Below are 25,430 nucleotides of genomic sequence, written 5' to 3' on the forward strand. Positions count from 1 at the left end.
TGGCATTTTATGAATTACATAATGAATTTCATTTTAAGTTATTGCATTTGCTATGACAATTGGAGATAATTTTTGAATGAGGTAGCAGATGTGTAAAGCTGGATTATTTCAATATCAACCTGTTGCCTGATCTTGAAAGTGATCCAATTAGTCAGAACAAAGCCATTTCCATTTATATTTTGTACAGGGCTGCCTATGGTTGATCTCATTCTTCATGGCCTTTTTCAGAATAGATTTACTCATAGTCTGGAGTTGGTTTTCTTTATACTCAGGTAAGACCAGAAATAGAGGGCTGTTTTGGAAGATGTTACCTCACTGGGAAATAGTCTGGGAGATTTTCTAAGCTGGAGTTGTGGTATTAATGATCAGTTAAATCCAGCTACCCACTTTTATGTTTCCATTTTCCTCCTCTATTGATTGCAACAGGTGTCATGAGTTTCACAAAACAGCTGCATGTAAGGGCCATAAACTGCCCACTCTACCCACTGAATAACTGTCCATCCTGCAGAGCTCATCATCAATTTTTGAAAGCCACAGTCCCTCTGATGCATCCTTTGCTGGTGAAGAATTGCTTGGCAGTACAGGCTATTATAATAGGCACACCACATTCAATGAGAATGTCACCATCTGTTCCACCTTCCAATTACCAAAGCAAATGGAAATCAAAAGGCAAAGACTTTAGAAGTACCAGATAATATTTTCTGTTTATTATGTCTTTTGCCTGATGTGGGTTTTTAAAATTTCACGTGGAACGTGCTATAGGATGAAGCACACTCTCTATTATTGAAACACAATTAGAATATTAGGACCCAGCACTGAGAGAAAATTATTCCGTGTGAGATACATGTGGGCACATTCAGTATCCTGACCTCTGATATGTAATGGAATTCCCCCACAGGCTTGTAAAACTCACATATTGTTAGACACAAAGTGATTAACTAGTAACTCCCTGAGCTACTATTGCCTGGGGAACGGTAAATGGAATTGGACTAACAGGTATTGTGGCATCGATGTTTCCATGTTTCCACCCAATAAGCAATGAGTTTTCAGCAAGACTTGATGCAAAAAGTGAATATTCCCACTGAAGTGATGGTCTCTGTGTGTGTGTGTGTGTGTTCAGGAGAGTGTTGAAGGAGATTGAAAGGACCGATCAGGGGATGTGAAATTCATGTTGATCCTAAAAGAGAATTAAGGTGTCAAAGGCAACATGAGTTAAAAATACTCAAGTTGAAGAAACACTGAAGGAAAGTCTTCATTGTTTAGAACGGGTAAAACCAGAACATTTTAAGCCCATGTTCAATGTTAATTTGTTTCGCTGAGCACTTTTCTGTCTTCATGTACATAAAATGGATTATGCATTTCCAACCTACTCTGCCTGTCAACAAATAATTGGCTTTAACAGACTATCAACACTCATCCAGAATTAGCCAGATGTGTATGTATGTTTATCTGCTCAAGAGTAGCATAACAATAGGACGATTTCAGCCTGGATATGCTTGCTAGCTTTAACTTGTCTTTGTTGGTAAGATCAAGCCATTTGTAACTATCATTTTTTTTTATATATCTTCATGGAGAAATGGAGTGCATGTACATTTTTGATAAGATTAAACATTGAGAAACTAAACATAGGCTCCTACTCATTACCAGATGACTCTGTCAGCAGATTGTGTATACCTGAAATTGTTTCCTTCATCGTAGCCAATAGGATAGGTCCTGGTACTTAGTATTAAAATACTAATTGCTAAAACTGAAGGAACAAAGCAGCAGCAGATTTACAGACTCCAAGAAGAGACTAGCGGTTACCAAAGGGGAGGGGTGGGGGAGGGCAGGTGGGGAGGAAGGGAGAAGGGGATTGAGAGGTATTATGATTGGCACACATGGTGTGGGGGGGGATCATGGGGAAAACAGTATAGCACAGAGAAGGCAAATAGGGACTCTGTGGCATCTTACTACACTGATGGACAGTGACCGCAATGAGGTATGGGGGGACTCGATAATATGGGCGAATGTAGTAACCACATTGTTTTTCATGTGAAACCTTCATAAAAGTATATATCAATAATACTTTAATAAAAAAATATTAATTCATTGAATCATCAGAAAAAAAAGCTAATTGCTAGACATGGCACCCTTTTTTTTTTCTAAGTTTAGTAATTTGCTGTACATGTTCTCTGAACAAGAGGTCATTCAGAACTATGAATTTGCAACCTGCATTTATTTATTTATGCACTTGGTTTTTAATTACTCAGCTTTTTTTTGGAGGCTAATTGATATAGAATAAACTGTACATATTTAAAATGCACAATTTTCTAAATTTTGACAAAGGTATACTCCTGTTAAACTATTCCCACAATCAAGAGAATAAACATATTCATCATTTCCAAAAGTTTTCTTCTTTGTAATTCTTGCATCCTGCTTCCCCATTCACCATACCAACCAAACACTGACATGCTTTTTGTTTGCATTTTCTAGATTAGTTTGCATTTTCAAGAGTTTTATCAAAATGGAATAATAGAGTATATACATATTTTTATCAGACTTCTTTGAATATGATTACTTTGAGATCCATCCATGCAGTTGCATGTCTCAATAGTCTGATTCTTTTTATTGCTAAGTTGTATATTGTATGGATATACCATCACTTTTCTATCCATTCACCTGTTGAAGTTTTCAGTTTGGGGCTGTTATGAATATTGCTGTTTTTGAACACTCATGTACAATAGGATACACATTTTGATTTTCCTATTTTATATTTCATAGCAGGAAATCAAACTAATTCAGCATATTTTTGGCATCTGGAATAGATATATAAGGCTTTCCTAGAATGTGGTTTATTTGCTAGCTTTTTTTCCCTAATGATTTTTTTACATGAAAACAAAGACATTACTGTTTAGGCAACAAATGAAAATTTATTAGAACAGCACTAAATCCAGCCTCTGATTCAACCATGTAAAATAACACCTAGAAGGACACAGCTTAAATAGATTGTCAGTAAATGATCCCACTTCTTCAATTTTAAAATGCACATTTTGCTGTATTTCAACCTTTTGAAGATGTGAATGCATCTTTCAGTTGGTATATACATTTTAATGCATAGTTTCTGTTTCAGCCTCCCTTAAATGTCTATCAGTTGATGAATGAATAAACATAAATGGTATAGCCATATGGTAGAATATTATTCACCAACAAAAAGGAAAGAAGCACTAGTGAGTGCTGAACCTTAAAAATATTGTATGAAGTATAAAAAGCCAGTCTCAAAAGGTCACATATTCTATGATTTCATTTGTATGAAGCATTCAGGGTAGGCAAATCCATAGACATAAAGAATAGATTAGTGGTTCCTAGGGGTTGAAGAAAGGTGCAAATGGACAGTGACAGCTTAATGAGTACAGGGTTTCCTTCTGGGGCAATGAGAGTCTCTGAAACTAGATGGTGGGTTGTTTGCACAATACTGTGTGTTTATTTAATGTCACTGACATAATTGTATGCTTCAAGTGGTTAAAATCATACATTTTATGCATATGTTATGTATGCGTATGTTAGTGTGTGTTATCACAATAAAAAAGGAGGTAAAAAATGTTTGTATGTGTATGTTAGTGTATGTTATCACAGTAAAAAAGGAGGTAAAAATGTTTGTCTGTGTATGTTAGTGTATGTTATCACAATAAAAAAGGAGGTTAAAAAATGTTTTTAAAAGGTATATTACATTAGTGGTGTGGCACATAATTGGTGTTAATTTAAAACCAGAAAATGGTGTGACTAGGCATTGCATGAATGGCAAGCTGGTGCCACTGGATTCCTAAAACAAGCTCATGTGTATGTGTGCACATGTGTATTGCCCTTAACTCTTGAACACATTACAGCTAAATTCATGTCTTCCACAAACTAAGAAAAAGTGGACTCCATTGCAATTGTTCCAATATTTTGATTAAAAAATAAAAATACATACTTAAATCTAAGAATACTGAATTTATTCCAGTGCAGTGCAAGGAGGAGAGTTTTTCTGGAGCTGATCAAACCAGTTTAAAACCCAGGATAACCACTTTCCAGCTCTGTGAAAGGTTAACCTCTTTAATTTGACATTTAATCTTGCAAATACAATTAAGTTAATCATAACTTATTTCACAAGATTGAATGAGTTACTTATATGAAGTGCTCAGCCTAATGCCTGGGACATAGTGGCTGCTTAACAAATGTAATGTTTTGCCTCCACCCCAAGCCACCTACCCTCCTGTAATACATAACCATTAATTATACATGACAATATACAATATAAAACATCTCTCTTGTATTGAGAAACTTAACACATCAATTATGGTGGGGACATCCTCCCTGATTTCCAGAGTTGTTATTTATCAGATGCATGCCAGTTATTTTTAACCATTCTACAATAATTGTATCTTACAGTGAAGAAGCTCTGAGGAACTATTACAAATAAATGAAAAGAGAAAGTTACTTTGATTCAAATATCTCTGGTAAAATGGAGACTTTTAAAGAAACCTAATTAAAATATGAATCCAAAAAGAAACTTGACAGGGGAGTAGGATCTGCACATTCCACCTTACAACAAATACTCAATTTTATTTGGTAGCTAACTACTATAAAGAATATAAATGCAAGGTCATTTAAAGACCTACAGTCCTGAGTAGAGTACATAAACCAATCTGATTCCTTTTATTAGCTGTGTTTTACATCCCCAGGCGAATGAGGGACTTGATATTTTCATTAGAGGATTTGTAATAGAAAATCCATTTGTGCCCAGTCTCCCTACACAGTGAACACACAGGGCAACTATTTCAGATTTCACATAGACAAAATCCATTTATTCTGTTTTTCTCTATAGAAATTATGTTACACCTTTTTAAAAGGAAAATTGAGGACACATTCATTTCTCTCAGGTTAGTGGAAGATGGTGTCCATGATAAAAAAGTTCCCAACAGAGTGGGATTTTGCTTTAAAACAACGTCTGAACTCAGAGATGCAAAAATGTGTGGAAAGGACAAGGAATGGCTTATAAGAAGTGATCATTAAGACTTCCAGTCTCGAGTTTATGCTAACTGTAGGCTTTTGAGTTTGTATTGGTAGTTACAATATGATCATCCTGCAGGAGAATTAACCCAGCTTCCAATCTCTGATCTTTGCCCAGAAGCTAAAACTACATCATTTCTTTCCATCTATGTGCAAAGGAAAATAATATTCTCACAAGACACTGGGGCTTTAAATATTGTACCCTGGGTCTCTGAAGGCAATACTCCATCAGGGCCATGTAGGGATACCTACACAGGGTCATGGCTATCATTAACTGTAGCCAGTTAGAGGGCACTTAATAGGCACTGAGAAACATCACTTTACTTAAATTATTTTCTTTAATCTTAGCACCAGCATTGTAGATATTATTATCTCCCTTTACAGATGAGAAAATTAGGTTCAAAGACTTGCCCAAGGCTGCATACTAGTTAAGTTTTGGAATCAGTATTCAAATTTAGGTTTGTTTAATTCTAAACTACTCCAACAGGCAGACAGATATCCTCACTTCTTCAATGTTTAGCTAAGCTTAACAATCTCCAGTTGGGCATTTGCTCTTTGCCATGTAGAAGTGTAAATGAAAAAAGTGTCATCTTTTAAAAATTTATCTCAACCACACTATTAAAATTTCTACCTGTACCTTACCTGCTCCTCTGGGTTCCATTGCCTGACTCTACATATTTTTTTCTGTAGCAATGATCCCTTTTCCAACGTAATATGTACTTCACTTATTTGTTATTATGATAATTATTTACTGTATGCCTTCACCAGACCTCAGTTAGAATATTACCTCCAAAAGGGCAGGTATTCATCTCCTTTTGTACTCCAAGTGCCTAGCACACAGTAGGTGTTTACTAGTATTTGCTGAATGGATGGTCAGTGAATAACATATGGCAAAATCATGTAAATTCTTAAATTTTGAAAAATGTTCTTGGATCACTATAGATTTCTCTCAGGATTCAGATTTAGTGTAGACCAGGACTCATCACTATTTTCTGTGTGATCACTGGCTAGGTTGATATAATAAAGGTCAGTAATCAATATTGATATAGTGCTTGTTAGGAGCCAGGCATTGTTCTACAAACTTAATAACCCCGAGAAGTAGATAACATCATTATCTACATTTTCCAGGGGAGGAAACTGAGAATCAGTGAGGTTAATTAGTGTGCTCAAAGTCATAGCACTGGGAAGTATGGAGGAAGTATGGCTCCAGTGACCACGCTCTTGACCTCTGACTACACAGCATTGCTGTACTGAACACAACATATAAAGCATCCAGCAGGCTTTTTATTTTGAACATGACAGGTATTCCATATTAGTTTTCTTTCCCTATTCTTTGCTTCTATGCTGCCATCTACTCTAATTCCTTATTAACTAGTTCTTTCATCTATCTATCTATTACCTGTCACCTATCTGTCTATATCATCTACCTGCCTATTTTTAACATTAGGCACATGTACTATGCCACACCATTTCCAGTGCAGGAAAGGTTTATGTTGATAGGCAAATGCTTGAATAGCACAGTTGACTATTTTTTAGATCTCTTCAGGTCAGCTTCAAGCCATTTCTGGTGTCCATCAGGGGATGAAATAAGAGGCAGTGACTCATGAGAAAGTATAGAAGACACTACCTAACCAGAGCTCATCATCCGGTGGTTCAATCATTGTGTCCCTGTGAGTAAGGTTTTGAGCTGTGTTCCTTGGGCTAGAAACAAAAATTGTGTGTAGTGATTCCTGTGGAAAGATCTCCGGGTTACTAAGGAAATTTCTCTGACCTAGATTGGTGAAAGCATTAAGAGATTTGTGAAGCTACTCCTTTGAGACAGATAGTAGAGAATTATATGGCACTAACCATGTTCAAAGAATCAGGAATATTAGTAATCTGGCCAGTCTCAAGGTTTAAAGAAGAGATAGTCTGACAGGAAGAGTCACTCTTTCAGTTCCTTCTCTTACCACTCCTGCTAACTGTGCCAATGGCAAGCCTCCCAGAGATCTTTCCTAGTGATGCCACGTCCAAGAGGAGGCCACAGGATCCTTCTCTATACAATGTTCCTCACAGCTACTGGTCATTCTGTAGAAGTTCATGTATAAGTTATATCTATCCCTAAGTTAAAATCAAGTTGCAGACAGTGCCTTCTGAATGCAGATGAGAATTATGTATTTTAGGAATGTGATGATGTATTACAGTCTTTGTATTTCTAAAAATTCTATATTTTATTCTTCATAAATCCCTTGAAAGTTAGGGCTCTTTTCTGTGGTGCTTGATGCCTGGATTGCCTGGATACAACTCGTGTGTAAACAGCTAAAACCTGCCTAAAAGATGTTCTTCATCTGTGCTGGGCTCTGAGCCATTTATCACTAAGAATCCCCTCTTCTATGAGCTTTTACTCCACTGAGCCTCAGATCTAATGTGATGATTGTTGTGAAGATAGAATGTGATGATAATGTGATGGTAATAATATAAATGCCCTAATAAATAGAACCTGAAATTCGATCCCCTTTTTCTGTGGATGGGGTCAGAATCGGCTGAGGATTTGGTAAGTCAATAAAACATTATGGCTTATACATCATTGAAAAAATGTGGGATGGGTATGCAGATTTTCATTTTATACTGAACCATGTGATTCTAAAAGTCTCCTGAGATTCTTCTATATTTTTTAAGTTACCCAAGGATGTTGATAAAGACAAGGTAACTCAGTAAAGGAGGATAGGTCCTTTCGGCTAAATTCTCTGCAACCAGAACTACGGGAAAACAGAAGAAAGACCTCAGATCCCAAAGAATTTATAGCAAGGTAAGAAAGGAGCAAAACTTAATACCGTGGACAATGCTTGAGATATTCCTAAGTGTCTTGTGTTACTTGATGAGTCTCTGACCTAAGAACTTTTCACTCTTCTCCTGAATTGTTCTGAATTTAACCTTTCCAGATTTTAACAGATTTTATAATTTGAAATTATATATTAAAAATTACATTTGATTATGCACTATCAATCTGGCTAGACCTGAAGTCATTTCAGATATAAAATCCTCATAGAACCCCAGTTTGAAATTATTTATTCCTTTACATTTGGGGAATGTGAAACTTAAAAATGAACAGCATTTTCAGCCTTGACAAGAAGCTTATCCAATGGACACTAACACTGCTACAAATAAGCTAGTTACCTTATCTTTTCAGATTAAGTACCCATCTGGGTTAATGTTCTTATTTTCTCATTATTGAAAGTGTCTTATGAGACCCTCATGAAGATAGCTTAGATATGTTATAAAGAGATATTCTTTTTCTGTTCCACTTTTATAGCACAAATTTCTCTCTTTCACCATACACACATATACTTATTAGGACCTTTGGAGAATATCTGTGAAGTAACAGCCATGCCATGATTGTTGGAATAATAAAAACATAAAGAAAGAAATCACCCTCCCAAAGAATAGTCATTTTGGGAGAAATAAAAAAGAAATCCTGTTAAATAATGGTAATGCCATCTTTTGTAACTTTTGTCAAAAAATTCAACAGAGCTGTCCTATTAAATGACCTCGAGTGATACATTTGACCTCCCTATGACTGCGTGTGGAAAGGTGATAAAAACCTTGGTTCCTTTATTTGAGAGTATGCCATGGATTTATAGAGTTAATACACTCAATGCATTTGAACTAATCAAAAGACTAGATGAAAAGAAAACTGTTATTATGTTCTCATTATATCTGTATTTGCTGAGGATACACTTAATGATACTAGCTTAAAATGTTAGCAAGATATATAGGTTTATATGCAGATACCAATGCCTTAAAATAAAGAATATTCAATCCAATTACAAGATTGTTGAATTGCTTTGAGGAAAGACATTCACTTACTCTGAGATAATGGATTTTCATATAGTGCTTTCATTCCAAGCCCTGTTGGTGTCCACTCACCTTCTGCAGCCCTGTTTTTGCTTCAGCTGAAGCCATGGATTTAACTATAAACTGAGAGTCAGCTGAGATAGTCTCTGCTGGTTATAGCAGTTTATTCTGTGGATTCATAATCATATTTGCCTTAGACTAATTTTGAGAAGCCATGTCCCTGCACTGCTTGGACTTCTATATTTTTTCTGAAACTCATAGCAGCCCTAATCGAGATAATTGTGTTGTATATGTCCTTAGACTCTCCTCTGAGGTTCTCTTCCAGCATCTTATTTGAATCTCATATTTTATTTAGTATTATGTGGCTTGGGAAAAATTATCTGAGATTCTTCTATTTCTTGAAGTTACTCCAGGATGCTAATAATGCCAAGGTTACTCAGAAAAGGAAGGTGGGTCCTTTAAGCTAAGTCCTCTGTAGCCAGAGCTAAGAGAAAATAGAAAAAAGGCCTTGCTTCCCCAAAAATGCAAGGCCTTACCTTGCTCTTCCTCTACTATCCATGGGCTGCAGTGATGCCTTTAAACTATAATCTTATAGATGAGAATTCATGGCACATTAGAACAAGCTGCCCCTATGACCTTTCAAGTAACTCTTACACCAGATTACTTAGATCCGCCCATTTTTTAAACCCCATGTCATCTCAGCTTCCTTGTTTTTGACTGTTATGGAAATTAGGGTTGCTATAACCCTTAGACACTATACTTAGCCAATGAGCCTTTTCATTTACTGTCCATATTTTATTGAGTATTGCCAGCTCCTGGCCTGTCCTGGTGTGCAGCAAGTCAGGCCCAATACAATCTTGAATTAGGTCAAAGATGACTTTTTTATTTTTGAAAGTGACAATCCTAATTTAGAGTTGATTAATCTGTACCCAACTATAATCTGAGAATAAAGTAAAATTATTTTAGTTGTATATTTACTATATATGGTGATATCCAATAGCAAATCTTTGATTTTATTTAAAAAGCATGTATAAGTTATGTTGAGCCAACACTGCACTGTGAACTAATGGAGATGCATAGATAATTAAGAGCTGGTCTTCACTTTCCAGGTGCTTTCAGTCTAGTGACTAGGATAATCACAAACTCATCATTCAAATTCAAGCCTGCACAAAAGAGGTTGAATAGAATATTTATTGAGCGCTTACTTTGTGTCAGTCTGTATACTAAGCATTTAAGCATATTATTTAATTTAAATCTTACAGTAATCTTAAGATGTAGACATAATTATCTCACTTTCTCAGATGGGGGAACTGAATCTTAAAAGTTCAATATCTTGCCTGAGGCCACAAAGTTCTGGAAATTTAGGAAAAATAGATGTAAATTCCTCTGGCTCTCAGACTCATTTCTTCAAAGGCTTTCTGCTCTGACCGACCGACTTCTTAGAGTCCATTTTTGTCTGATGTCTAATAAGATTTGAAATGTTATTTATGAGGCCCTCATCTGCTGAGCTCTGCCAGTAGAGTAAAGGGGATCTGTTTTGGAGGATAGAGTAGTAATAGACTGGGAGGGAAGGACTTCCATGGAAGACAGACACCTGTCTATTATTCTGAAGAGCAGATATGGAGAATGAAGCTCATCTTTGAACTCATTCAAAACTCTGATTTTTTAAAGTCCCATTCCTACATATTATTAAAGCAAATAATAGTCTTTAAGGCAACCCTCACAAAATATTTCTCCCTGACCATGAAGTGGGTAAAGATGACATCTAGAGGCTCATTAGCCAGGACTGAAGAAAGGTAAATTGGACCAAATGCCAAGGTAGAACTTAGGGACAACTTCAGAATCAGTAATTTTGTTCATCCTGTCTACCATCACCTTTCCAACATTACCTCATTAAATCCCCAGTGATTTCTGGGATCCTCTTCCAACAAGCCACTTAGACCAAGCATTACTTTACATAATGCATATTGTAAAATCCTAGTGAGAGAGGTACTGTTTTATCCCCCTTCTACTGATGAGGGACTAGGGTGCCTGTTTGTTAAGAAATAATGCTCAAAGTTTCAGAGTTAGAACATGGCTTGTCAGAGACATGGATCAAGCAGCCTGATTCCAGAAAAAAAAAGAGGCATCCAAATCTAAAAGGAGAAATGAGAATAGGCATCACTGCAAATGCAGTTTCTCTAAGCTTGCCATCAGCTGGGATTCTTGGCACCTTCCATTTACCTAATTCAGATATCTCACTTTAAAGCAACGAAGCAGGTATCTTTTTTTTTAAGTCCATTTTAAAGGTCACTTTTTTGTTGAACTTTTCTAGAAAAGATAATATTCAAACATAGCTAGAATACACTTCCTGGGCCTTGAGCTTGAACAGTACAAGATTCATACCACTGCTTCCATCTGCTCTATTTTGGTATTAGAACTATGTATCAGACATTCCTTCTCTAAAACCCAATATATTTTTTTATCATAATGACCATCTTCTGTACTCCAAGTTTAAAAAGAAGAGAATCTGATATGTCATTGGGTCTGCAGGCATTCTTGCTTATACATATTTATAGCCCATTTTGATTAGTGTGTAGATAAAAGAAAGGCAAATAATGCAAATGCCCTCCCCCAGAATTTTTGTTGTTTGTTGGCATAGGAGCATACACAGAAGGGCATATTTATTCTTGTGAGGGGTACTGAGAATTTTAGATTGGTCGGAGTCACAAAACTCCAGAAGGAAACAGATTCTCTGAGGGACAAATTTCAAAAGCCTTTCCTCCTGCTGCTCACTGCAGGATGTGGTTGGTCAGTTCACTGAGCTCATCATTCTTAACCTATCATTTTTAACCCACTGATCACTTCTTCCTTCTCAATACAAGTTCTTCATTTGGATTCAAGGCAAAACATTCACCTATTATCTTCCTATAACATGGGAAATAAGTCCTTAGTCTTCTTAGCTTGTTCTTTCTCAACCCCCTAATGAAAAGATACTGAATCCCTTAGTGCTCAGACTTTGGACCTCTTCTATGTTTACATTCACCCCTTGGTGGTCTCAATCAGTTACAAACTAGTTCCTGAGTTCTTATATTTCAAGATGGGCTTCTCTGAACTCCAGACTCATGTCTGATTGCCAATTCAAAATCACCAGTTGGATTATAATAGGCAAAACAGGATTTAACGTCCAGGACTTAAAGTCCAAAATCAAACACCATCTCTTCCTTCTTGAACCTGTTCTTCTATCATCTTCCCCATTTCTATATGGAAATATTATTCTAGTTGCACAAATCAAAGATCTTGTAGTCACTTTTCTTTATCTCACTTCCCATATCTACTCTACCTCTGAAATCAAATCCTTTTGGTTATGCCTAAAAAATATAACCAAAATCTGACCTTTCTTGTCCCTTCCATTGCTTCCATTCTGATTCAAACAACCATTTTCTCTTACCTGGATTATGTCAATAACCTTCTAATTGCCCTTCTTCCACTCTTTGCTTAGTTCCATTTCTCTTCTCTCCAGCAGCCAGAGTAATCATTATAATATTAAATTCTTATCTTGGCATTACCCCTCTACTCAAAAATCTCCCAGTTTTGCATACATTATAAAATCTAAAGCCCCAGGAATGCTTTCCAAAATCCTTGCAGGTAAAATTGTAATATTTCCAGAATCTCTCACCTGGCTTTAGTGCATCTGCATATCAATAGGTGTTCCCAAGGGGTGGAGAGTTTTAGTCCATCTAAGTATTAATAGGTAATTACAAGGACGTGTAAGGGTTTATCTGGACCAGAGGGGTTGTGTGGAGTTCTCTCTCTTGTGCTGCAGCCTGGTCAAGAGTGAGATGGGATGACTGCTTGTAAGAAATAAACAGGTTTCTTAAACTTATTTCTCCCTTTGACTGATTTCAGTTTCAAAGGTATTTTGCCCTGGGATTTTCCCCCCAGAGTTACAATCTGGTCCCCTCGCCTCATCTCTCTGACCTCATTTTTTGTATTCTATGTCTCATTCACTGTGCTCCACTCACTCTGACCTCTTTGATGTTCCCTTAAAATCTTCTCAACCCCAATCTTTCCACATGCTGTTTTTTTCTCATTAAATACACTCCCCACTCCCGAAGGCAACCTTCCCAGGTTTTTGTTAAAGATTATCTTTGCAGTGATGCTTTCTCTTACAGCATGTTTCTTTTTTCACACTCCCATTTTTCTTCATAGTACCAATTGTTTAACTGATTTGGAATCTGGAATTTACCTTATTTTCTTTGTTTATTGTCTCCTTACTCTCAGTAAGGTCCCTGAAGAAAGAGATTCTTGTCTCTTACTTCTGAACTCCTATCTCCTGGAACATTATTTATGCATATAATAGATTCCATATATATATTTGCAGAACAAATGAATGAATGAAAGAATGAATGAGTGATGGTGATGACAGCACAGAGTTACTGGTAAAGATACTGTAGCTTTGGGGAATTCTCTGAAACAAACTTTAGGATATCCTGCCAGACATCAGGTTAATAAAAGATTCGGTGAGTTATAATGATCTTCATCTTCTTTATATTATCAGGGTCCTTAGTCACCTTAACAATGGGAGAAGAATTTTGACATGAGTAATGTCATCATCTATGTGTTATAGTCCTATCCTTTACCAGGTCAAATACAGGAATAGTTGGAGCTATTCCCTTGAACTGTAGCATTATACATGCCAATTTGTTTTTCTCATCACAGCCATTTTGGACTTTGCAAAATAAAAATCTGATTGTATCCCCAGCAAGTTAAGCCTTTGGTGGTTTCTTGTTACTTTTATGATAAAGAAAGAACATTTAATGAGAGGCACAAAAATGTTATACCCTGGCTTCCCCCAGACCTGTACTTTCTCAGTTTCTTTCACATTACTCTGACTTGGCTTTCTTGCTCCAGTCATGATTTCTTGTTGCTGAGATACACATGTTCCTGCCTACTTCATGCTTCTCTCGGATTGGAGTGCCCAACTCAGCACCTCTTTTCACGTATTATTCCCCAGAATTTTGTTCGTAGTCATCACTTCCACATGAGAAAAATCCTTCACCTGTTGGCCAAATCCCTGTTATTCTTTGAAACATACCTTCTCCTGGATACCAGGTATAGTACTTTCAGAGCAATAATTTGGCTATTAAATTTCTCCTTTGTTATACTTTCACTTTCATGGAAGCAGAGACTGTTCTTGCAAACTGTGTCCCCAACACCAGCAGCAGCTTGATCCACATAAGTGTTCTTGTCTCTTACTTCTGAACTCCTGTCTTCTGGAAATAACTCCCACATGCCTTTACTACCTGTGACTACACATAGAACTCTTGTCCTCCAGGGACTAAGGTTGATTAGCCAAGCTGACTTGGTGTTTTAATAATTGTTGGGGTATCATATTCTTTCTGAACTCAACAATTTCCTTATTTCTTCCTCTATTTTAGTTTTTTTAGGGGAAGCTATATAATCTAGAACACTAGTCAGTATTAATATGTACTAAAAATTCACCTTATTAGTTTGTAATGAATTTAATAAATGTAAATGAGATAATGAGTATGGTTTAAAATAATAAGAACAATAATAATCCAATAACATTAGCTCCTATAGTTGTGAGCTCTCTATGCACTCAACACTCTGCTAGGTAATTTACATAAATTTTCCTTCTAAGAAAATCTATTTATCAACATACTAACAGCTAGAATTTACTGAGTACTTCTTCTGTACCAGGGTTTGCCTAAATTCCTTTGACCCTTTCATCTTTGAGAAGTGGATGTTAATATTCTGACTTTGCTCATGAGGACCTGAAGCTTGGATATGTTAGAAAAGTGTATAAGGTTACATAGCTTATTAGTTGCAAAATTGTTGGTCAGTGTAACTGCATTTCTATGTTCCTTTATAAATAAGGGAAGAGAGGAACTAAATGGTAAGCAATGTTCAAGACTGTGCAACTTGAACACTGGTAACATAAAATTCAAAGTGACCCTGGAAATCATTTTATCTAATGTCAAATCTTCATTTTACCAATCTTGGCAATAAGATTAATTGATTTGACCCACTACATCATGAATACTTTGAAGGAAGAAGACATTTCTTTTTTATTTTTAGTACCACACATATTGCTCAACATAATGTAGGTGCTTAATAATATTTATGGAATTCATTTGTTCAAGTCATCAATCAAGACAGAATCAAGATTAAATTAAATCTCCTGACCTCTACTACAAGGTTCATTCCATTAAATATGATGGCAAGCTAATAAGATAGTAAGTGTCTAAGCTCAGTCTGGTGCCTGCCTTATTAAACAGCATCATTATTAATAATAGGATTAGAACACGTCACAGGTAATAGTAGGACCACGACTATTATTGTAAGAGAATCTGCAGACCTCCTTTTTGGACTTTGCTGCCAATCACATGTTTTTGTCATTGCTTTTTTGACAGATGAATCCTGGCACCATGGATCCAAACTTCCTCTTTAGGTCTCAAAGTTAGAGAAGAGAAGACAGTTTTAAATCTGTTCAGGGGATGGCTTGCTTTCCTTGGTGGCTGCATTCATGGAATCCCAAAAGTGAAATGTATGGCAGTTAGCAAAATAAATCAGTATGGGCAGGTGGGTGTTGGTGATGGTAAATCCTTACCATGTAATTAGTTGCAAAGAAATTGAAATGTTTGCACAGAAAAAAAATGCAAATAAGATTCCTATGGAAAAGCTGAAGGGATTGAGTTTGTTCAAACATGGAAAGGGAAAGGTAACAGGAAGCTTAGTTAACAATTTTCAAGGAATGGCTTTGTTTTAGGACCTCTGATGGCAATGTCCCGTTCTTCTCAAATCTGTCAATAAGAGAAGAATATGAAATACATAGCATGCTGGGAATGACTAGCATATGATAGAAGGAATTCAGATTGTCAAAAAGTTTCTTCCATTAACTTGAACAAGAGCAGCTGTTAAATATCTTCCTCCAGACAGTTGTAAAGAAAGACACCCTCATACATCTGGAATGATCAAAGCACTATCCTATTCAAAGGAAGACCTCAACTCACCTCACTTCAATAGCCTTACAATTTGCCTCCCAGATCTAAGATTATGCAAATTTATTTGTTTAAATCCTTGATAACATTTGCAATATATCAGTTCAATCAAAGCAATAATCTTTCTATTAAAAGACCACTTTATTCAAGAAATCCCCAAAGGTTTATTAGAACTATTGAGTTTGGCTTCATGTAAATCCACATCTGGTTTTATGTTAAAAAAAAAATCAGATGATTTGAATATCACATGACAATGGCATGAAGATATCTGGATTCAGGGCCGTATTATACATCGATGTGAAGGTGGTCCTTGTAATTTTCAGGTTACTGAGAAATTCTACCAGCCTCAAATAGTTATTCACTGCTCTGCTATAGTCCCTGATATTTCTATTATCAACCATTCATTTCAACTAAGAAATTACTATTTTTATGTATGCATGAAGGCTACAAGTGTTTTTGGGATAGTTAACATTTTAGACAATTTTAAAACATAGCTATCACTCTAGGCAATCAAAGAGTGGGACAGTGCACAAGTCAGTTTGTATGGGAGACAAAGCAGATAGAAAGGCCAATAGTATATAACAGTGAGAAGAAATGGGCCCAGAAAGTAGAATGAAGGCACCAGAGTGTGGTCCTGGATCTGTCTCATGCCAGCTCTTTAGAGCAAACTTAAGTTTTCAGGTGTTTTGAAAGCCAGTTTTTAAGCTCAGTCATTATTAAGAATTATATTACATAAAGTAAGTAAGTCACATTAAAAACAAAGTAAATACATACTCAATACTCATCACCTCCTGATTATTTTACTGCCTTTTACTATTATCTTCATTCTTTTGATTCCTTACAAAGAAATATCACATCATGATGACTTAAGGAGCATCTCTCCCCAAATCCATGTTTAGTGATATCATGTGGATAGCTTGAAATTAGCCATGGTGGGAGTATTTACACCACGGAAATCAGTAAATGCTACAAATCAGGGAGCTCCTTTTTCCCTCCTCCCACAGAATCTATTGGTAAGCATTTACCAGCACACTGTGACTATAAAAGTTAATGAAAGTTATTAGCTTCCCACAAGAGTAATAAAGGTTGTCTGGTAGACACAGAGAAAGACAAAACTCATGGGAAGAAGCAGTTAATTCCAAAGCACTGTGGATGAGGACTAACAGAACAGTTGGTAATTTTTGCTGTCCACTAAGCTCTTGTTACATTAACAACTTGTCTTCCTCAAAAATACTCTCTCACTAGCTATAGAAACATCTGAAGCACTTTTTTCTTTGCATGTTGTCTTATTTTCAGTAATTATTTCAAATGGGTTTGCTATGGCTCTCACAGATACATCTATTGAGAGTATGTTTTCTTTAGGCAGACTACTTCATTAATTGCTCAGCACAGAAATATGGGGAGTCAGAATGTTTCAGGGGTACTCACAGCTGGGTTTGAATTTCAGCTATGTCATGGCAAGATGTGTGACCTCAGATAACTCATTCAACTCTCTAACAATCATCTTTTTCCCTCTTAAACTAGAACTAGTACAACCTACCTGGCAGTGTGAACATAAAGATTTTAGGAGATGATGTAGGTAGAAACAAAAGCATAAGAGTGCCTGGCTTATAAAAGGGTTCATGAAATGTTGATCCTTTTCACTATCCTTTTCTTTCCTTATCTTTTACACTAAGATATAGGAGATTTTCAGGACTGGGACTATTTCACGGGCAGGGAAACCAAAAACTGCCCCAAACCAACTCATTGGGAAAGAGCCTATGAATTGTAAAGTTCTGTTTGCACACTCAAAAACTAAGTTATCTTTGATTTCACAGAGTTCCAGAGACAGCCTGAAGAAATGGCTTGAGAAGAGCAGATATTTTTGGAGTAAAGAGACTTTGGGATGTGATCTGGCCTTTCTATGATAACTTGGGACCTTGGGCATGGAGTAAGGAAGGAAAATTGAGTTCAAGTTTTTATGATCTAGTCATCCAAAATTAGCAGCTTTTAAATATTTTGAACATTCATCTTAAAAAGGTTCTATTGAGACAGGAACGGTGGGTATAGTCAGAGTAGGGTGAGGGCCTCCAGGGGGGAAAAGCAGGGCAGAATATTTACAGTCAGAGCAATGTAACAATGGGCAAAGAAGTCACCATTGAAACTCTATTAAGCATTATGCAAAGTCAAAGTCACACTAATTCTTTAGGGAAATATACCTAAGAATATAGACATCTTCAGTGAGTTCAGTTAAAGGTCAAAAGGCCAGAGCAACTTGGCCTGGAATGTTTTGAGTGTTTTGCAAGGGTATCAGCATAACCCATGACTCTGCTGTCAGCCCTAACAATCAGACTTTGACCCAGCTCACCTTGAGGACAGGACAGGTGATGCAAGTCTACACCCCTAAGTTTTTTTCATGTTCTCGAAAAGTCCTCAACTGCCTATAAAACCCCCTAGACAACACACCACTATGGGCTTTCTTGTCCCCTCCTGGTGTGAGCCAGGAGCTCTTTCCTCTTACTTTATTTCTAAATAAAAGCCTGCACCTTGCTCTCCTACCTTTAGTGTTTGTGAAGCTCATTCTTCAGCTTCACGAACAAGAACCCCGGCATCACTATCACGTTAGCCGGACACATTGATTTCTTTGACTGCTATCATGATGTGGCTTCAGGGCTTAAGTTAGCAGGGTGGAGTCTATCCTGAGGGGTAATGGTAAAATGGAAAACTCATTTTCAGTAAGCCCAGAATTTGGATGTCTCTCTACACGAAAGTATATGTTACCTTCTTAATATGAGAAATGAGAGGAAAGGAGATCACACTGAGATAGCTAAGGGTTTCCCAGGAGGTTCCCATAAGCCTTTGGGGTTTACAAGCTTAAGAGTTATTATTTCTCCTAAATTATTAAAATCAGCTTTTGCTTTGAATGGTGGGTGACTTGGAGTGCCCCATAATTAATGGTATCTATAGAAGGAAAAATGAAAAAGGAAAGGAAGTTTGTGACAAGATGTAACTCCGGTTGGGGGTGGAGGGTGGGAATCCTGGGGCAAAATACCTTTAAAACCAAAATCAGTCAAAGGGAGAAATAAAGGTAAGAAACCCATTTACTTCTTACAAGCAGTCATCCAGTCTCTCTCTCCACCAGGCTGCAGTAGAAGAGAGAGCTCCACCCAACCTCCCCACTCCAGATAAACTTGCACACCCTTGTAATTACCTATTGATATGTAGATGGTTAATTTTCTCCACCCCTTGGAAACACCTATTGATATGCAGATGCACTAAAGCCAGGGAGGAAATTCTGGAAATATTACAATTTTACTGACACAAGGGAGGAAAAAATTGAAAAGGAAAAAAGAAAAACAAAGAAAAGGAGACATAAGGAAGAAGTAAAGAGGATGTGATAAATAATCAGTCCTTTACACTTTTTTATTGAGAAGCTGATTATGCATGTACTTACACTCCAAAGTTATAATCTCTTATAAAAATTCAGAACATGATGGCTATTACTCAAACTTATATATAGTTTTCTCACTATAAAAATGATGTGTGGTGAGCAGCCAGGATATGCTAGTGATGACCAGCCTTCATCTGTGTATATTCCTTCTTCTCAGCTCCAGCCACTGATGTTCAAATACATTTGCTGGACATTTCTCCTGGGGTGTTTCAAAGTACCTCCAATTGGCACATATATCAATGAATTCACCACTTCCTTTCAATCGTTTTTGTCAGACCAGTTTATCTTTCTGTGATGGGGTGTGTGTGCATGTGTGTGTATGAGAGAGCGAGACAGACTGACAGAAACAGAAGACAAATGCTCCACCATCCACTCAGTCATCCAAGTGAGAAGCCTGGAAGTTACTGCCAGTTACATCCTCTCTTTTCCCTTACTAATAAGTCACTAAGATCTATCTATTTCACTCCTTAAATTCTTAGCTCTGTCCTCCAGGACATGCACAACTGCTAACACTCATCGTATGAGTTTAGGCAGTCATCATGTTTGCTTGTTATACTGGAATGATCAGATTCCTCCTTGTAAATTCTCTGGTTCTCTACCTGGGTGATCCTGTTAGAATGCAAATCTGCTATGCCTCTTCCCTGCTTAAATATCTTTCCTATCATGGTATACAAAGCCGTTCTGACTGGCCTTCTGCTTACCACTCCATCCTTCTTCACTCTTTCCTAATATATATTGTTGAATGACTAAAGCTACGAATATCCTAGTTCTGATATATCAAACTTATTTTAGTTTCCAAACTCTTCTGTGTTCTTTTATGCCTCTAAAAGTTTGAAAAAACTACTTTCTCAGCTCAGAAGATGCTTTCCTTTTGTTTTACCTGTTTACCCCCTTCATTATTGTAGGTAGCTGAACTATTACTTTTTCCATCTTTACTTTCTTAGCCAATCCTAAATTATGTGTGTAGTTATCTGTCTCTACCATTGGACTGTTAGTTATTTCAACATGAATAATTTCTTATCTATGACCTTCTAATTTTTAACAAAAAGTCAATGCCTGACAAATAAGGGATAACAAAGAGATATGCAAGGTGAATAAATGAATAAATTATAATGGCATCATTGGTATTTCAATTCATTTTTCTCTATTATCCTTCATTACTATTTAATCTATCTGCACTTAACCATGTTTTTATTTGTATTCAAATAAAAAGTACATTAAATATCAATAGAATTTTCTATCCTATGAATACTTTTTAAATTTATAGCTGCTAGTAATCTCAATTTCTTGGGGTAAGGAAACAATCAGAGCAAAATGCAACACCAGGTAGGGAGGGAAAACAGAAGGACATTGTTTCTGAAACTATTAACAGATAAAGTTTTCAGATGTGACCATCATTCCCCAGAAAGACTCAGCAAAAGGCAGAACAGCAGTTATAAAGATCTGAAGTGAGAAAGAGCTAGAACTGAACTGAACTAAGAGGATAGTTTGGCTGAAATCTGCTACATTTCTCACTAACATTTTAATACACTGATTGGATGACAGAACTCAGGTGAAATCATATCCTTATATTGAAATGCTTGTTAAGAAAACCAGACTTCAGCTTCTTCCCAGATAACATCTTTATTTTTCCTTCAAACTAAAATATTTTAAAACATTCTTAATTTGAACACATAAGATTTTACTAATTCTCAGTAATTATAATCGTCTCAGTCTGCTCTACACAGGTGAGTGCACAAGCCTGCAGGCTGGCAATGTTTCATGTCAAATCATAGCCAGTCTCTGATTCTGGCTCTTCTGAGCCACACTGGAGATGGGGAGAGGGTGTAGTTAGGGAATGAAAACTGATCCTTTCATGATAGGAATATTGCTTGCAAGAGCCAAGGCCTCATTAAAACGAGCTTAAGCCAAAAAGGGTATTTATTGGATGCAAGGGCACTTCATGGAATGCAAAATGAAGTGAATCAAAGAAATAGTAAGCTACAAACAGGAGTGAATCTTTCCATCTTTCAGTGACCATGTGGTCATTCATCTCTGCACTTCCAAAATCTGACTCACTCTTCTTTTGGCCTCTGTATTTATTTTTCTATTTCTAATTGTATGAAGGTAGATCTATGTGAATTACCAGTCTCAACACACATTGTGGACTTAGTAGACTTTTATATCTCAATTCCAAATCCCTAGGCAAGAAAATCTGATTGGCCCATTTCACATCAGGTAGAGTTTGCCAGATTTAGCCAATAAGTGTGTGTTATGCAACATTTGTACATAATTACACTAAAATATTATGTTACCTGAAATTCAAATTTAACTGAGTATCCTATATTTTATCTGGCATTCCTATGTCAGGTCTTCTCTACTGGTCCAATCAGCTGTTGGGGACAGAGCAAATGGAGCAAAGGATGGGCTTGCTCTTCATCTAGTTAAGTGGGTGATAGAAAATTATCTACAGGAATGAATAATCTACTGCATCTCAGACAGAGTAAATAAGAGAGAGGGTCAGGAGCCTTATGGGTGGGTCAGGAGCCAGAAATTATCGCCATTTAGGTAATAGGTAAAATATTTGCTAGTTGACTCAGAGAGAACAAAATAGTTTCAACCAAGCAAATTTTCTAAATGACATATATTTTTAACAATTTATAAGATGAATTGGAAGGCAATGTCATCAATACAGTTGACTTATATTTCATTCCATTATCTGAGAAACACTACCTGAGTGCCTATGTACAGGCACTTAAAAATCACGCATTTTTTTCTTTTAATTTGGATAAATATCCTGAGAGGTGACATTATCATTACAGTTTTGCAGTTGGGGATATTGCAGCTCAAAGGAGGCTAATTTTCTACCTAAGGTAACTCAACTAGAAAGCAACAGAGGCAGAATTTGAAGTCTGGGTTGCCTGAAGCCAGAGCCTTTCCACTATATTGTGCTGCTTTTGAATATTGTTGCTTTATGCCCCTAACAGCATTATTCTAAGCTGCCACCAAAGATTGCTATAGCTCCTCCGCTGGGATCTTATATCAGCAGCTGCATTTTATATGACGAAAGGCCTAGGGACCACTTCCATATGGAGCACAAGCAAGCGTGCTGGGCTTCTGCCCAACATTTCCCCCAGAATTGCTTTCCAATATCCCTGTCTGTTTTCTAATTCTAAATGAGTGTAGCACTGGTTGAGGTACCTTTAACACTGTTGAGAATAACAACTGATGCATACCCTATGCATATTTATGAGTGGAATTATAGCAATGCATAAATGCTCTATATTAGTTCCTCATAATCAACATCTACTTCCTCTCTTTTTGTTGTTATTGTATAAAATAAAGGAAGGGTGGTTAGTTAACTAAGTCACTAATCAAAGATAATTACACCATCGCCATCCAAACATTTATCTGGACCTCTGTGAGACAAGCAGGAGTGAACATTTAATGTACTGTTTTTAGACAGGCTCTGTGGGAAGGGTAACAGGGGCAATGGTGGGATCTCCTTATAAAAACAAAGAGTCAGAGATACTCTCTCTGGAAAGCACAAATTTAATTCAGTGGTTGCAAAGTGTATTTCAGTTAAGAAGTGCTATATATAAATGATAGTCAAATGAATGAATGAATTCTTCTGAATTAAAGCAAGAGCATGATGAAATTGAAATATTTGAATGGGATGAAGACAAAGTTGTGACCTTTCCCATGGAGGTTTCCCTAGAAACTGATATTGTATACCTGTAAGCCAACTCTTCTCCATACATAATGGCTATTCAAACTGTCAATAGACAAAGGATAAACTAAATGATGACTCTCAATAGTGGCATGAACTGAAGTTAATGTTGATCCTAAGACTAGACATAAATTTTCAACAACAATATTTAACACCTTTCTATATGTTAGGCACTGTTCCAGGCATTGATGGCACAATGGTGACCAAATACAACCTTAGTTCTTACCCACATGAAGCACAGGTTTAGTGTGAGGAAACAGTCCTCAATAGAAAAATCAAACAAATACATGTATAGTATGAAACTGGGATATGATCAATGAAGGAAAGTTACATGGTGCAATATGAACACAAATTAGGAGGGGTCTGATCAATTCATCAGGAATATGGGGAAAAGCCTTCCTAGGAGTTGATACTTGAAGCAGATATCATTGTAAGTGAGTTGAAATATACGGTGTTGGTGAAAATTTTGGAGATACCAAGCATAGATAATTTCAGACATATGGCTTTGAAGAGGAGAGAGATAAAGTGGGAGAAAAAGGAAATTAAGGCAGGTTTTACTTTGTTTAATTTTGATATAATTGACTTGAGTATTTTTAAAACCAACCAAATGGAATGAAGAGGGGTAAGCTAAAATTAGGGAAAGTTGGTAATGGAAATATCCAGAAAATTTGGGAGGAGACAGCATCTCAAGAAGAGTGGAGAGGAGGAAGAAGAAAGTAGACTCATTTTAATAGAAGGTGCTAGGAAAAAAAAAGGGTTTGGAAGTAGTTCAATTTAAGTGTGATAGCAAGAAATTGACAGAGGTCTTATCTGATGACTTTGATTTGCCCCATGGAGTAGGGAAGGACCTTTGCTGAGGATGAGTGACAAGTTGGGAAAACTAGAGGTTTGGGAAGAGAGAATTAGAACAAGTCATTGTAATAAGAAAAAAACCTAAGCTGACTAGCGAATGTAATGGTGTCACCATACACTTGCTGGTAATATACTTGTTGAAGTTGTATTTGCTATTGATGCTCATGAAAATGTAATGGTAATGAAATGCAATGTTAAGCAACTTTTTTCAGAATTACCTAGATAGTTTAGTTCAAACACAGGAAAAGTGGATAGTTGGGTTCATAGAGGTGGTGGGAAATGGCAGGGTTATGAGAGAGGTTTTGAGTTACTGGTAACAATCTTAGTAAAAAGTTGAGCTCTAGACTCTGAGCTGGTTTACTCAGCGGCTGTTTTATTCCTATATAAAACTCTAAGATCAATAACAAATGTCTTTTATGCTGCCTCAAACTGTGATAGGAAGTCTTCCTGTTGATTTTGTTAGGCATAAGTTTTACTGACAGATAGTTCACAGACTTAAATAAAACTTCTATTTTGACCTTTTCTGTCAAGGCTATCTCCATGATCTTATATTCATTATTTTTGTTTAAACTTTGCTGCTTTGGATCCTCTGGAATCAATGTTACTCTGCCTTCTGGATCCTACTTCTAAATGCATAGTCTCTGATTTTGCCCTGTGCCAGTCTGGAATCATAGCTTACCGCTTCATTGCTTTTTGCAGAAGAATCCTCTCTCCTATAATACCTTTATGTCAATGGAGACCACTGAGATTCCTTGAGGGATATGACATAGGAGATTCACAACACATACATCACAGCAAAGAGCTTCAAAATCTCCTTGGTCATTTCTGTCTCCCTTGAAGTCTCTTTTTAGCACCCAACTCCATCACCACCTCTATGAAATCTTTTCTCCTCCCACTTCTGCTTCCTGCAGATCCAAACTCTGCCTTCCCATCTGATGCAAGAGAAATCCCTCCTCTGTCAGTCTCAATCAGTGAGCTTTCTGGCTTCTTTAAAGTCTAGGCACCAACAGGTCCACATTCAGACCCTGGAGGTTCTGCTTCTACATGCAAGCAGGTTTATCAAAATACACTAACAGGGGTACAAGAACCTGTTACAGAAAGAGGACCATCTTTGTTAATACATTTTGAAAATCTCACACCTGTTTACCAAGGGAGTAGAATTTTCTCCCAACAGAGCCTCCAGAGGGAGTGCAGCCCTACGGATACCTTGATTTTAGACTTCTGGCCTCCAGAACAGTGACAGAATACGTGTCTGTTGTCTTAAGCCATCATGTTTGCGATCATTTGTTGCGATAGCCCTAGGGAAAGAACAACATTGCATATAACATTTGGGCTTTCATATATGGAGGACAACATTTAATGCAATACTTGGGCTTTCTCTGCCTCCTCATTTACTCATCTTTTGGGTAAGTAAGTGAAGTCAAATATGTATGCTGGAGTCATATCTGACATGCATGGCATCGCCACTTCCTCTTTCCTCTTCTTTTGGGAGCCAGATTCCACCAGGACTCATGTCTTTTGGTCTGGTTCCTCATGTCCTGAGTTTCAGAGTAGAGGTGAGTGTGGGTGCATT

The 25,430-nt window shown here is 36.9% G+C and overlaps 1 long non-coding RNA gene across 4 annotated transcripts in view; it reads right to left on the bottom strand.

Moving 5' to 3' along the window:
• The window catches only part of LOC140844251 (uncharacterized), an 88,733-nt gene that overhangs the window by 61,104 nt on the left and 2,199 nt on the right, over nt 1–25,430 (bottom strand). For all 4 annotated transcript variants that reach the window (XR_012122401.1, XR_012122399.1, XR_012122398.1 and 1 more), the window contains exon 2: nt 25,064–25,155. This is a non-coding gene — a long non-coding RNA (uncharacterized lncRNA). The remainder of the gene's footprint in view (nt 1–25,063; nt 25,156–25,430) is intronic.

The sequence above is a fragment of the Manis javanica genome, chromosome 11 (genome assembly GCF_040802235.1).
Source record: "Manis javanica isolate MJ-LG chromosome 11, MJ_LKY, whole genome shotgun sequence".
Classification (NCBI taxonomy): Eukaryota; Metazoa; Chordata; class Mammalia; order Pholidota; family Manidae; genus Manis; species Manis javanica.